Source organism: Macaca fascicularis, chromosome 18 (genome assembly GCF_037993035.2).
Source record: "Macaca fascicularis isolate 582-1 chromosome 18, T2T-MFA8v1.1".
Lineage (NCBI taxonomy): Eukaryota > Metazoa > Chordata > Mammalia > Primates > Cercopithecidae > Macaca > Macaca fascicularis.
This window is the reverse complement of record NC_088392.1, coordinates 80,176,249-80,190,747: the sequence shown is the minus strand read 5'-3', so window position 1 is coordinate 80,190,747 and position 14,499 is coordinate 80,176,249. Positions and strand designations below refer to the sequence as shown.

The 14,499-nt window shown below is 38.3% G+C and overlaps 1 long non-coding RNA gene across 1 annotated transcript; it reads right to left on the bottom strand.

The window, feature by feature from the left end:
• Window positions 1-4,086: 4,086 nt before the first annotated feature.
• Window positions 4,087-14,282, bottom strand: LOC141409066 (uncharacterized). Its single transcript, XR_012427368.1, has 5 exons — window positions 13,960-14,282; window positions 13,717-13,862; window positions 11,038-11,140; window positions 7,907-8,024; window positions 4,087-4,253 (listed from the first exon to the last, which is right to left on the bottom strand). It is a non-coding gene; the product is annotated as an uncharacterized lncRNA (long non-coding RNA).
• Between the last annotated feature and the right edge of the window lie 217 nt (window positions 14,283-14,499).

Sequence of the window (14,499 nt, the reverse complement as noted above, 5' to 3'; positions counted from 1 at the left end):
CATTTGGCCAGGCTGGTCTTGAACTTCTGACCTCAAATGATCAACCCGCCCTGGCCTCCAAAGTGTTGGGATTACAGGTGTAAGCCACTGCGCCTGGCAAAATTCAACTTTTCTCTATTTATTTCAGATGCTAAGGGCTCATAATCCTTTGGAAATAATTTTTACATCCATTGCATTTACCACCCTGATATTTTCTTATTCCTAAAAAAATACTAATGAAGTTTGAAACTCCTGTGATCCCTTGAACCATGATTAAAATGATCATAATTACCAGTAATAGAATAGTGAAAACCCGCACAACATTGGGCTTTTCTCCCTAATTAGAAAACCATTCATATAGAGAGTACAGCTCATTAAAAAGAGCCCAAAGAATCCAAAAAGGGCATATAATTGCCAGGTAAAATTGTCAGAATGAACTCATGTCAAACTGTATTTTAAGTGAGTATTAATGTTTAAAACCATATACCAGGATAAACTCTATTCACTCATTCGGTAAACATTTATTGAGTTGCTACTTATTATATTATATCCTTTCCTAGGCAATGAAAAACACAGCGATGAAAAAATCCTACTCATGAGTGCCAAGTAAACACAAAACATCAGAGGCAAAATATATAGTATGTTAGAGAGGAACAACTCAAGCAGGAAAAAGGAGTGTTTGTGTGCAGGAGGGGCAAGGTGGCGAAAATATTAGGATGGCTAGACAAGACCTTGCTGAGAGAGTGGCTTTTAAGGAAAGAACTGAAGAAATGGAAGGAGTAAGCAAGGAGGATATCTAACTCCATACAGAGTCAACCGCCCAGTACAGAGGGATGCAGAGTGTGTTCACAAAATAGAAAGAAGTTCCGTGTGGCTGCAGCAGAGTGGAAAGAGTAGAAAGGCAGAAGCATAAGTCAGGAAAATAGGAAGTCAGATCCTGTGGTTCCTTTGGAGTATTAGGAGAAAATCTGGCATATATTTTGAGTGAAATGGGAGGCAATTAGAAGTTTTTAACCAAAAGAGTGACATAATGTGACATGTTTTAATAGGTTCACTGGGTAAAGAATTGACAAAAAGAGGATTAAACATGGAGAAACAGAAAGACCTATTAGCAGTCTATGACACTACTCTAGATGGCCAATCAGATGACAGTGGAGTGGCTTGGACATGAAAGATGTGACTGGCTTCTGGATATATTGTGAAGTTAGACCTGATGAGATCTGCCAACATCTTGGCTGTGGAGTGTCAGAGATGGGGGTCGGGGGAGGGAGACAGAGAGAGAATGTGTGAGTCAAGGAGGACACCAGGGTTTTTGGCAGAGCATTTGCAAGAGTCATTATTAATGGAACAACAAGACTACATAAGGGGCAGGCAGGAGGAAGAACATCAGTAACCAGATTTTGGATCTGATAAACTTGACATATCCAATAGCTAATCAAGGAGAGATGTCAAGTAGACAGGCTGATATATAGGTCTGAAATTAAGGAGAGAAATGGGCTGGAGATATAAATTTGAAAATCATTAGCATATACAAGCTGGTAAAAGTCAGAAGAAAAAACCTCAAGAACTAAGCCCTGGGTCACTTTAATCTGTGAAAGGTAGAAGACGAGGAGATGTAACCAAAACAGGCTAAGATGGATGGACAAGAAAGTCAGGAGGAAAATCTAGGCCAGAGAGTGAGATTCTGAGAGCCAGTGAAGAAAGTGAAAGTATTGTTGATAGGTTACATAAAACGAGATCTAAAAAATTATATCTAGATGCGTTACAGTGAAAAATCAGTGACAACATTGAGAATAACAATTCTGGAGAGTGGTGAGAGTGAAAATTATGGCAGTGAGTTCAAGAGTGAATGGAAAGGAAACTTGAGGCCATGAGTACAAGCAGTTTAATTTTAAGGACATCATGCCCACGTAGCATTATCATGCATGATCTAATTTTCTTCTTGTTAAACTGTATTTTTCAATCCTTTCATAATGATTAAGGATTAATTACATGGTGTGTTTTAACACCTTAATAGTTTTTAAAAATTATATATATATGGCATTTTAAAAGCCAGACAAAGGTAATAAATAACTTCATAAAATTATAGAACTAAAAACCCCTTGAACATTTCTGTATTATAAAGCTGGTTATCATTTTGGCTCATGCTTATAAATAAAGACCACAGAAAGACTAAAGGGCAGTATTTCCTACCTGAGAAAAATCACCCAACTCTGAGATATTTTACACTCATCAAATATACAAAAAGGTTTGTCATACTAAAATATTAAATTCTATGAGATGAAAAAAGATGAAAATTCAAATAATCTTGTTTTGTCAACTGAATTTTTGTAAATTATATCATAGGAAGTCACTGTGGTAAAATATGGTGCCGTGCATGCTGAAATGTCTTTTAAAAGGATAATGGCAGGCATTCAGAGTGCCCCTAAACAGGAGGTTCACTGCATTAGCAGCACCCTGGTTTGGCACAGGAGTCAGCAAATCAGTACTTGTGGGCCAAATTCAGCCCACTGCCTGTTTTTGTAAGTAAAGTTTTCTTGGAACACAGTGCCACCTATTCATTTATTGTCTGTGAAAGATGTCAGAAACCTTCTGGTCCAGAAAGCCTAAAATAGTTACTATGTGGCTCTTTACAGGAAAAAACTGGTCAACTCCTGACTCGGCAGATCAAAGATCCTTTGATATAGTTTAACAAGTTTTACCAATACGCCGAATATTTACATGGAATACAGATCCCCATGTGCAATCCCTTGGGAATATTCAGATTATTCTGAGAATTCAATATTTGAGCACTCATGCATTGAGAACAAAAAAAAGCAAATGTCGTAACTAGCAATTTTGTTGGTAACGTGAAGTGCCAAGGTAGCATGTAGTCTCCTTTTGCAACTCAATAGATACTATAAGTATTAAGAAATTACAGGCCAGGCACGGTGGCTCATGCCTGTAATCCCAGCACTTCGGAAGGCTGAGGCGGGCAGATCACAAGGTCAGGAGATCGAGACCATCCTGGCTAACATGGTGAAGCCCCATCTCTACTAAAAATACAAAAAATTAGCCGGGTATGGTGGCGGGTGCCTGTAGTCCCAGCTACTTGGGAGGCTGAGGCGGGAGAATGGCATGAACCTGGGAGGTGGAGCTTGTAGTGAGCCGAGATCACACCACTGCACTCCAGCCGGGGCGACAGAGCGATTCTCCATCTCAAAAAAAATAAATTACAATATTATATTCTAACAAAATGTATTTAAGATGTGTTATCAAAATAAATGTTTTAAATATATTTTACTGATGAAATAATCAGTATACTATAGCTCCAACCTCATTTTTAAAAGAGAGTTTCAAACTACATTATTTAATGGGTATGACAATTTACCTATTTCCTCATTAATGGGATTTTAGACTATCTCCAGCTTTTTGATATGACAATGCTATAATGAAAATTCTTAACATATATAAGCATGTAACATATATTAATATCCTCAACACACTTTTGTTATACTTGAGATGTTTTATAAACACGTTACAAACATACACATAGAAATACATAAGACATATATGTGTGTGTGTATGTGTATCTATATGCATGTAGCCAACATATATATATATAACATACAATAGGCCAACGTATATATGTAACATACAGTAGGGAAACACACACACACACACAGATACATATATCAGAAAATATATGTTGGCCTATTGTATGTTATATATAACATGTAATAAATGTCCATAACTTGTGTGTATGTGTAAAGTCATATTTCCTGCAGGATCCAGTCTCAGAAGTAAAGCTGACACATTAAAGGAATAACATATTTGAAATTTTGATACATGCTACTAAATTACCCTTCAATAAAGATTTACCAAATAAGTGTATGAGAGAACTTTTTTTTTCACATTTGCCCACACTAGTTATTTTTTTATAAAATACGAATATGCTTGGAAAAACTGTATCTAATTGCTTGTTAACTTGCATTTTTCTGATTACCACAAGACAGAATATCCCTAGTGAAAGTATAAAATTCATTAAGCATGCATATTACCTGAAATTAGAATTCATTTGATAGTACAATAACAATAATCTACTATCAAATATTGCTATAAGCTTACCTATTATACTCTTCACTCTTCTGCCTGGGAAACTGATGATTATCAGGTTTTCTGCTCCTTTCTTAAATTAATTCATCATGATTATCATCATTGTCACTGTCATCAGCATTTAGGTTTCTTGACACTTCCATTTTCTTATTTCTGCACTTTTTCATTTTTTCTGCAAGCTGCAATGAAAGTTTGATACTGAGAATAATTGTCATTATTTTAACCAACAGAAAGAACTTTTTTGTCTTCATTCATTTTATAACTTCAGTCTGTCATGGTAAGTCATTAAAATACTTTGTGCTTACTTTCATTTTATCATTATATAATTATTAATGTAAGTTATAGTGTGATTTTTTCCTTTGAAATTCATATAAAGTCTGATTTATTTCTGTTTGAGTGAATACAACACAATTTTCCAAACTTTCAAAAAGGGCCCGTTCCAAATTTGTGTTTTCCCATCCACTCTTTGCTGTCTAATGTAAATTTCACCCTCTTGTGACGAGCAGAAGCAGAGAAATAAAAGGACAAAGCCATGAAATCTGTCCTCTTCTATCTTTACCTCCTGGAGTTTACACTGACGGCCAGATTTAGAGAATGTGACATTGTGGGGCTTCAGGAACAAACAGAAACGAAGCTTTTCCCTCTCTGGGGTAAGCTTTCCCCACTATCTTTTATCTTTCTTTTTTCATTCGGATCCTAGGACTTCAAAACTGTGATGGTGCTTGGTGAAATACAGGAACCAAAATATGAAACCACAGAAGAAGGAGAATGAAACTGTTGAAATACTAGTAGAGTTCTGGAAAATGAGATGCTTTCCAAATTTCACATTCACTAACCACGACATTTTATTGCTGGGGAATAGACAGTGAAAGTAATTATTTACTTCAGATGCTTTATCAAAAAAGATTAAATGACTCATCCAAAGCTTCTAAAGTGGCATTTGCTAGCATTTTATGACACAAAACCAATAATACTATTTCATAATGCTGAGTCAGATAAATTACCTGATACATTCATCAAATTAATCACAAGAATTCAAAGTATCACTTTGGGAAAGTAACTTATTGCCTCAGCAGGGGCTGACAGGCCTCATCTACTTTTACTTTTAAAGGTGGGTATCACCAGATTTTTGTCTATCTTTAAAACTCGATGTACAGACATCAGGTTTCTACTTTGGAGTCAAAAACTAAATTTTTGGCTGAGAATCTATGGTACTTGTATGATAAAGTTATACATCCAAAAACGTATACTCTATTAAATAAAATCACATTAAAATCTGATTTGACAGAAACATGTAAAAGTGGTAATTAAAAAATAGATATATCTATCTACATTTGTTTTCAAATATATTTAAGGTGGTCATAATGAAATTATAAGCCCCAACATATTGAGTGAAATGAATCAACTTGCACACCTGAAAGCATAACATACAATATACTGATTCCTTTGAGTATAAATATTTGTTCCAACTCTCAAGGAGGGATGGATTTTTATGTCACTGCTTCCTTCCCATTTATTTCCCACTTTATTAAGTAAGTGCAATTCATCTTCAATAGGGAAAAATTAGGTCCTAGAGCTCATTACATTATTTAAGCAATTTCCTATATGCTTACCCTAGTTCACAAGCATCCATATCCATGGCATATGAATAGATTAGTTTCCCTGTCCCTATGCCCCTTGGAAAATTGATAGACAGACTTGGGTTGATTAAGAAACAAAGACTGTAGAATGTTCTCCTGAGCTTCTATCATTTAGATAGAAAAATAATCTATTTCCACACACAATTATGTATTTAGTAGCCCCATTTTACACAAGAGCTTTTCATAAGTAAAAAACTACAATGCACCAGATAATTGATCAAGAGAAAAAACCACGTAGCAGCAAGTGGCCCTCTAGGTCTTTCTCAAGTTGAACTTTTTCTTTCTTCGAAGTCACGAACTCTAGTTTTAATATGCCTACTTCATTCTTCAGTCTTTGTATACTGTGCCGTAACTGTTCTTCCAGATGTACTTTTGATGTTCTGTCACTGTGATGGAGAGGAATGCACATTTTCTAATCCAAGTTCTATTCTTTTATAGTTATTTGCACTGCAATTATGATATAATGGTTTCTGGAACAAGTTCTGTATTGGTTTTGTATTATTATAAATGTCTGTTAACAAGAGAAGCACCATGCCGTTTTGTTTACTCACATGCTCCATTTCTCTGGAGGAGGTAAGCCACAAATCTAAAAGACTTTTTGGATCACTAAACTGAGGCAGCGTATTTCTGATGTCCTATTTGCAATTAGTGTTATTTTGGTGATTTTTTTCATCATGTGCCTGTAACACTCTTGGTCTTCTTTTATTTCAGTGATAACCACTTCTGGGTTCCTTGCTTTTGTACTTTCTGTGTCATTATAAAAATTCTCCTGGTCTGTGTTAAAAACATATACAGTGTCAGGTTTGTTATTATTTTCACAGCATACTTTATTTTCATTTTTAAAATAAAAATCAGAAGGTGACTGGCAAGCATATTCCAGAGACCTAGAGTAGAAATGAAATGGAAAGACATTTATGAGACTGAACTATTTTTGTTCAGAAAATATCTGGAATATCACACACAGGAGAACTCCAGATGCATTTTTTTCCTAGCAGTCATGTATATTACTTGTCAAATTAGAGGGTATGTTCTTCTCATTTCTTCTTCCTGTAGTGGCTCTTCCTCTGAACAATAGAAGCTTTGGATTCCTCACAAATTTCATTCAAACTCTCCTTCAACTCAATTGTGATGAAGTTTTAAAGTTTTTTCCACCCTCATTTGCCTTGTTTGACCCATGCTTTCTCCTAGTTTTGCACACAAAGGAGTCCTGCATATAAAGATGTATGCTGTCTATTACAGTACTTGTTCACTTCTGTTTGTAGAGACATATTTTGCAGATGCAAACTGGAAGATTAATTTGCTAGTTTTGTTTGTCAGATGTCTTTTCTGTCAGGGTGCATGTTTTAAAGATAACTTTGTCATTAAATAATCAAGTATGGAAAAATAAAAGTTAAAAAATAATAAAACTTTAACTGTTAAACTTCTTAATCTATGTTTATCTACTCCCAATCACTGGATTGTAATTAGTAAGTTAAAAATAATTTGCATTAGCCTAAAATAGGGAAAAAATATCAACCATCAATGTTAACTTTGTAACTGTTTGGACTAAAATTAATTCGTTATGTGTTTAATTTACCAAAATGAATTAAAAGGTGATTTGCAGTATTACAAAGGCATCCTTCACTTAGGAAGATTTTATCTCAGTGTGCCTGAAATAGTGATACTCAACAAACAGTGCATACTTGAGTGCTTTTTTCCAAAGATTACTAACTGGTGATTAGGCAATCAAAATCGACACTAATCAGAAAACAAAGCCAAATTCTAACAATTTAATTCAAATCATGTACTATAAAATGATACTGTTATATACCTGTTCTACATAGACTATGGTCTTAAGTTTCAATATATTCCAAGGTCCACTAATAACAGGTTAAAAAATTTTAACAATAGTTACAGATTTGCTCTATGAAATAAGTTAGAAAGTTACTGTTTATACCCTCACACCAAAGCTCCCATTCTCGTGACAGGCAGTTGGGTTGACTTTATGACCCCATTCTCTCCCTGAACACAGATACTAAAGTCAATTAAAAATCACGGGACAGGTGTGGGGGCTCACACTTGTAATCCTAGCATTCTGGGAGGCCGAGGCAGGCAGATCATGAGGTCAGGAGTTCAAGACCAGCCTGGCCAACCTGGTGAAACCCCATCTCTACTAAAGATACAAAAAATTAGCTGGAAGTAGTTGTGCACACCTATAATCCCGGTTACTCGGGAGGCTGAGGCAGGAGAATTGGTTGAACCCGGGAGGTGGAGGTTGCAGTGAGCCAAGATCCAGCTACTGCACTCCAGCCAGGGCCACAGGGCAAGACTCTGTCTCGGAAAAAAAATAAAATAAAATAAAAAATCACACTGAAGAATACATTTTTCATCATAGTATTAGTGACCCATAATATATAAAGTTGCAAATTTTGACCCATTAGCAATGATTACTCCTTTAACATGAACCCAAGTCAGCAGCCATCAGTGTTAAATTGTTCATAATTTTGATTGCTTAAAATTATAATTCAATATTTGATGTTACCTTTTTTATTATTTAGGATGTTATAAAAATGAACAGCAAACAATATTCAGGAACTTTTAAGCTTCATTTCCAAGGGAAAAGATTAGCTGTAAATCACTATAGATTCTGAGAATATTTTCAGTTTTATAGCCAATTAAAATGTTTTCAAATTAAATATTAAATTATAATCAACTGATTCTAAAGGGACAGTCCAAAGGTAATTTCATTTGAAGTATGCTATGTTACCAAAGCAAGGAAAACCAGAAATTTGAAATTAAATTTTTACATAACTGTAGCTGGTTATTTTCACATCCTTGAAGCCTGTCTTGTTCTTCCTCTGGTGTCATTTTAAGTCTTGTTCTGCTCAAAAAGCCATACATTTCATTAAAATGAACTACTTAGAACAGTTAGATAAAAGCTATAGTCTTTATAAACATGAACAAAAAAACATATTTTTCTTTTATAAAATGAGAGTTTAAAGCTTAATCTTCTTGAAAAAATACTTCTAATTCTCCAAAACTTCAACAAACCACATGGAAAGACACTAGATGTCACCAGAGTCAAGCCATACATTCATCTCATAGATTCACTCACAATTTCATCCACCCAACATCAGTGAACAAAACCATCAGAAACAAAAAAAATTAAAAATCCAAAAGAAACAGATAAATACTGTATATTTTCCTTCACTTTATAATAGTACCTTTGTAACCACACTAAGCCTGTTATTTAGTACTAATAATTTCCAATATGACTTTCTCTTTACCCCTTCATCAGTGTACACTCCAGTCTTTATATCTGAAATGTTTTCCTCTACTATTCTGACAAATTTCTATTCATCTTTTGTTTTGTTTTGTTTTGAGACAGTCTTCCTCTGTCGCCCAGGCTGGAGTGCAGTGGCGTGATCTTGGCTCACTGCAAGCTCCGCCTCCCGGGTTCATGCCATTCTCCTGCCTCAGCCTCCTGAGGAGCTGGGACTACAGGCGCCCGCCACCACGTCCAGCTAATTTTTTCTATTTTTTAGTAGAGACGGGGTTTCACCGTGTTAGCCGGGATGGTCTCGATCTCCTGACCTCGTGATCCACCTGCCTTTGCCTCCCAAAGTGCTGGGATTACAGGTGTGAGCCACCGCGCCCGGCTTCTATTCTTCTTCTAAGTCAAACACATCTATGTGATATCTTCCTTGATTCTATCTTTCCCCAGATAAAAGTTTTATGTAATGTAAATTTCATAAGACATGCAGTTAAGGTGTCAAAAGTGAGATTATATTTCAACTGACTATAACTAAATTACAAAAGTGCACATACTCCAATTGTTATCCATTTTTCTCTGTCCAGAATATCCTCCTTTCAGACTTTCACGGGGCTTGCTTTTCCTCAGCCTCTAACAGGAAGCTTAAATGGCACACAGAAAGATCTCTGACTACACAATTCAACTCCCGCTCCCATCCCAATCCTAACTACAGACTTCCTCAATTTTCTGTAATTGAACATTTTCTGTTTTCTTTATAGGAAGCACTTGTAGTGACTTATGCGTTTGTTGTTTCCTTGTTTTTGTGTTCCTACTACTCTAGGATAAGCCCTCATCCTGTGTATTCACTGTCTTACTGCCTAGCACACAGTCCGTACACAATGACAGAAATTTATTTGAGGTCAAAACATTTAAAATCTTATTAGGAGGTCCTGGGTGCCAAATCACCCTATTCCCGTAGGATATCACCAGTAATAGACCGCTAAAACTTACCCTACTCCAATCTGGAAATCCACATACCTATGCTATACTTTCTCATTGTTCTCTTGTCAGTACTAACTACTTGACAGTACTCACTAAAGGTTAAAAAAAAAAAGACTCGCAGTATGTATTAAGGCACTGAATCCCACTGTGATTCATTTTGTCCCATATTTGCACACACATATTCCAGTTTACAAAATGTTTTCACATTTCTTGCCACATTTGTTCATTACATATACCTAAGAGCTAGATATCAGTACCATCTTTATGAAAAAGGGCACTGACATTCAAATAAGTTAAATAATTTTTCCCAAGGTTCCATAGCTAGTAAGTGACAGGACCAGGACACCAATCTATCTTTTGACTTCCACTCAGTGCTGGTACCACTATGCACCAGCTGCTTCTACCTAAGAGGTCAGGCCGTTCCCATCTCTTTCCACAGCTGTGGCCTTGGAATACACCATTATTATTTTCTACTTATGTTACCACAAGCATGACTGCCACAAAGAAACTCAAAGCATTCTACTGTTAAAAAGAATTAAAACACTATTAAACCAAATTGTTGTTTTTATACTTCCACACGTAGACTATTTCCCATGCTTTTGTTTCTCATAAAATGTTCCTTGCAGATCTACACTGATGATCCAAACATATCAATACTTTCAAGTCCTAGGCACTATCTTTTCAAGTTCCAAGTTCTAAAAAAAACCTTACAGCTTAAACTCTTTATCTCTGCATCTCATTAGGATATTTACACATCCAGATATGCCATAGAATTGTACATTTGCTCCTAGGTTGACCTGGAATAATTCTTTAGTTTTTAGACAAACTTATCTTCAGAACCCGAAGTGATTCCCTGTATTTTTTTTTTTTTCATTATACTATGCTGGCTTCTTAAATGAATTCTACAAATTAGCAGAATTGTACTATGCAGCAGTAATCTACTCAGCACATAATTATTGTATTCATTATACCCTGAAATGTGAGAAAATAATTCCTTTACGGGAGTACACACAGGTGAGAAAGTAAAGCCCAAGCATCCCACTGTATGATTTAATATCCCTCGATACTTATAATGACAGTAGACAGTACCTTAGAACTGCAGGATGATCCTATATTTTCCTCTTCTCCTGATCCTGCTGATGACTTATCTATAAAATGTTATTCACAGATACATTCAGGAGACTATGAGTTACTGTAAATTTCAAATATACAAAGTCTATCTCCATTCACGAATATTTAAATAAAATAAAAATAACAGAAAAAATAACTTCAGGTTTGATATAGTTTCAGAAAAAAGGAGTTTGTAATATGAGAAAAATAGCAAAAAAAATATTATATTTGGGTCTACAACTTTCCTTTTTGTTTTGCATTTATTTATTTTTTTGAGACGGGGTCTTGCTCTGTCACCTAGAATGGAGTGCAGTGATGGGATTATAGGTCACTGCAGCCTCAACTTCTTCAGTTCAAGTGGTCCTCTCTCCTCAGCCTCCCAAGTAGTTGGGACTACCGGACTGTGCTGCAGTTTTTTTAAAAACAGAGACCGGGTTTTGCCATGTTACCCAGGCAAGTCTCAAACTCCTGGGCTCAAGTGATCTGCCTACCTCGACCTCCCAAAGTGTTGGGATTAAGGCATGAGCTGCCACACTTGGATTTTTTTGTTTAATAATAGCATTTAAGCCAATACTTTTTTAGAGATATTCACTAACTTACCACCTCTAATTTTTGTACACAAAAAACAAAATTATTATTATTTGTTTGCTTTCATCGAGCACTTTAAATAACACCATTTTTGTTTTTGCTAGTTGATGGTTTTGTTGCTTCCTCCTATTAAAAAAAAACACAACTTTAGAAAACATTGTATTTCTTTATTCACTGCACCTATAAAATCATGCCATATCCTGAGAGAAGCCAAAAATATAAACAAAAGACAGATTCCACCCTATATTCAAGTAGGGATATGTGATAAGAAACAAGGACAGAAACATGTAACACTAGGTCTACAATTAAAATGAATAAAATACGGTGAGGGTGTAAAGAGAGAATAGTCATAGACTGCTAATTCCAGTCTTATCTGCTTCCATTAAGGTTCACCAGGTCATTCCATTCTCATCCTCTTCCATTGGGATCACTAGACCCACTCTCTCTTTTCTATTATTAAAACACTCACCGACAGGATGATACACAAGAAGACTAGGCTTTGAATTAAGGAAATTGAGTTTGAATCTCATTTATGCTACAAAGTATACCCAAAGAAATCACTTACTCTCTTTGAGTTTCAGGTTCTTCACCTGAACAACCACTTGACCCAGACGTTCAACACAGATAGAAATACTAAAGAATATTTTGTTTAGTCTCTAAGATCCCTTAAAATCCTGAAATTCTATGTGCTTTTGATTCTATTGAAAAATGAAGAATATTTAGCTGGCATGAGCATAATAATAGAAGAAAAAATCACCAAGAAAAGCAGAGAAGAAACAAACAAACAAAAAATCAAGAGAATACAGAAAACTTATGGGGAAAAAAAAGGACTCTGGAGAAAAAGGAAAAGCTTTATGGAACTAGGCAAGGTACTTGCCTAAAGGGAAAACCACATAGAGAAGTCAGAAAGTAGAGAAATCAATTAACATTTCCTTTGAATGTGAGCAAAATATAATTAACATAACATAGTCTATATGCAGACCACCTGCAGCAAACTATTCCTCTCCAGGACTTGCCTGATGTTGCTTATGGAAAACCTAGGGCCCTGTAGCCCAGCTGAGTGAGATCTGCCCTAAAAACGTTGATGGTAAAAATAAGGGCCGGGCGCGGTGGCTCAAGCCTGTAATCCCAGCACTTTGGGAGGCCGAGGCGGGCGGATCACAAGGTCAGGAGATCGAGACCACAGGGAAACCCCGTCTCTACTAAAAATACAAAAAATTAGCCGGGCGCGGTGGCGGGCGCCTGTAGTCCCAGCTACTCAGGAGGCTGAGGCAGGAGAATGGCGGGAACCCGGGAGGCGGAGCTTGCAGTGAGCCGAGATCGCGCCACTGCACTTCAGCCTGGGCAACAGCGTGAGACTCCGTCTCAAAAAAAAAAAAAAAAAAAAAAAAAAAAATAAGGTGCTGGTTACCACTGCAATTGTCAAGTACATTAGGACAAATTTCTGAACTATCCAAGCTTCTAAAAAGGACTCTAAAGAGTGTTACCGTAAAACAAAATGTGACTTTCTGAACTGATCTGATTTGGACCCGTACCTTGATCCCATTGCTGCACAGGTCTCAAGAGAAGTGATTTGGGGGCCAGGTAGGCTCATGTTCAAATCATGGGTTGGCTACTTGTTAATTATGGGATCATGGGCTAATTACACAACCTCTCTGAATCGTGGTTGCCTAATTATTTAAAATGAATGAAAAAAAAAAGAAGAGAGATAATGTGCTGACACTCACACCTGGCTCATGCGCCAGCAGGAGGAGGGTGCCCTGCAGGGACTGCAGGAGAATGGGGAGGACTCCTCCTTGCCCTGGCTGTTCCTCTCTCGCTTCCACTGAGGCCCTTTGTACAGCACCCAAAGCTTCCTACTCACCCAAGGTCCGGCCGGGCAGGTCCCGCAGTGCTCCTACTCCCCCTTCCTGGCCCCCTAAGGGCTGCTGCTGCCACCACTAGCGCAGATGTCAATACAACCATCACTGCTGTTGCCCTCAATGCACTAGCACACCCTACAAAGCTCCTACCACCTAGCCACCCCTGCAGCCCTGCCCCTGCCATGGCTGCAGCCTGCTGTCCTCCTACCACTCTGGCACGCTGCGGTCTCTGTAGCCGCCACCAACCACAGCAAGGCGAGCGGCAGCCCCAGGCCATCTGCAGGCTCCAGCCTCCAGTATGTGGCTCTTCCTCCACCTGGCGCGGAGCAGCTGGGCAGGCAAAGCCAAAAAAACCTGGAGAAGAATACAGGGAGTGGTAGCGTTAGAGCCTCACCTTCTCATGCTGGCCTGGGTGGCAGGGGCCAGTCTCAGGGAAGGCACTCATACCCACCCTCGAAGTCCAGCCTCTCCTTTCGGCCCAAGCTGGCCAGGAACTGGGGCCTGGAAACACCACATTGCCTGGCTCCCCAGTCCACAGGAACGGCTTGGCCCACCAGGGCTACACTCCTCGGGGCGCAGAGCTAGCAGGAACTCAGACCCAGCCAGCCCTCCCACCCACGTGCAGGTTCCTGATCCTGATGCCTCCACCCACAGGGCCCAGTGCCCCTGTGGTGTCTGCTACTCCGTGTCCAGCGTGCCTGGGGGTCACAGGGAGTCTCCGCAACGCAGCGCGAGAGCCAGGAACTAGCCGGCCCCGCTGTGCTCCGGGTTCCCGCGGAAATGCTGTGCGCGCTGCGCCGGAGCAGGCGCAGGAGGAGGTCGCCCTCTAGAGTCCGGAGTCCGGGGAGAGGAGGAAGCCTCCTACCTTGGAGACCGCTGCTGTTGCTGCAACCTCTGCCGCCACCAGCAGGGCAGCCCCTGAGAGCGCCCCTAACCCACCGCCCGCTGTTGGCCCGGGGATAGTGCCCTTAACGCCCCCGCTTCGCCACTG